The sequence below is a fragment of the Limulus polyphemus genome, unplaced genomic scaffold (assembly GCF_000517525.1).
Source record: "Limulus polyphemus unplaced genomic scaffold, Limulus_polyphemus-2.1.2 Scaffold1775, whole genome shotgun sequence".
Lineage (NCBI taxonomy): Eukaryota > Metazoa > Arthropoda > Merostomata > Xiphosura > Limulidae > Limulus > Limulus polyphemus.
In genome coordinates, this window is record NW_013667385.1 from 91,366 (window position 1) to 92,721 (window position 1,356).

The window sequence follows — 1,356 nt, forward strand, 5'->3', positions numbered from 1 at the left end:
GTTATAATGTGACGGTTCGTTGGTAAAAGAGTAGCCCAAGAGTTGGCGGTGGGTGTTGATGACTAGCTGCCTTCCCTCTAGTCTTACACTGCTAAATTAGGGACCACTAGCGCAGATATCCCTCGTGTAGCTTTGCGTGAAATTCAAAAACAAACAAACGTTATTCACTTTTTTTTTTTCATTTTCTGGAGCAAAAAGAAAAAAAAGTGGTTAAAATTATTAGTCTTTTTGAAGTAATCTTGGTGAACGTTGGTAGTATTACCGGTAACGTACAAATAATAGTAACGTTTTTGATAAGTTTTGGACAGCCTTCATAAAAATTCAGCAACATTGGCACATGATATAATAATAATAATAATAATAAATAACAAATAGGTTACACTTTAAATAGTACTATAGAAACTATACTTAAATAGACATTCTGTGAAATCTGAATAGGCCGTTCTAATCTAGGTATTTGTGATTGTCTGTCATGGTGTACAGCGTGATTTGGACGACTCGATGATCCTGCAAACAAGATAATGAGATCGAATTTTGGCTAAACGCAAATGGAAAGGTTTGTAGGAAGTTAAATCAGCAGCTTTTAAACAGACAACACTATGGTGTCAATGCACAGAAACCACAAGAATCGATATACGGCTTGATTTACTTAGATTGAAGTAGCATAAATAAAACAACTGCATGTCAGCATTTATGAATGATTTAGTTTGTATATTTTTCGTAATAAATATTACGTTATTTTGATGAAGTCTTTTTAATTATGATTTTCTCTTTTAACTAATTTAAAATAAAACATCCATTGATTATTACTGTTTGTTTGTAATTAAGCACAAATGTACACAATGGGCTGTCTGTGCTCTGCCCACCAAGGGTATAGAGACCCAGATTTTAGCTTTGTAAGTCCGCAGACATGCCGCTGTGCCACGGGGGGGGGGTAATTAATACTGAAAAATTAAACAAGCTAATATTTTGTTAAATCATAAGGTAAAAGAATCAAGTCAGATCCAAGTCACAAGCAAACCGAATCAATAGACGAGCATCACTGTGTGATGATATGTGACCGTTGTTCTTCCCAGTCTGTTATTTAGTCCTATAAATTGTCTGGATAGTAAGTACCAATAATTTTAAGCTCTTTTTGATTTAATCTGATTATTTGATCATAATTAGGGAGCTTGACTCGCAATATGCGGGTCGCGGGTTCGAATCCCCGTCACACCAAGCATGCTCGCCCTTTCAGCCGTAAGGGCGTTATAATGTGACGGTCAATCCCACTATTCGTTGGTAAAAGAGTAGCCCAAGAATTGGCGATGGGTCGTGATGACTAGCTGCCTTCCCTCTAGTCTTACACTGCTAAAT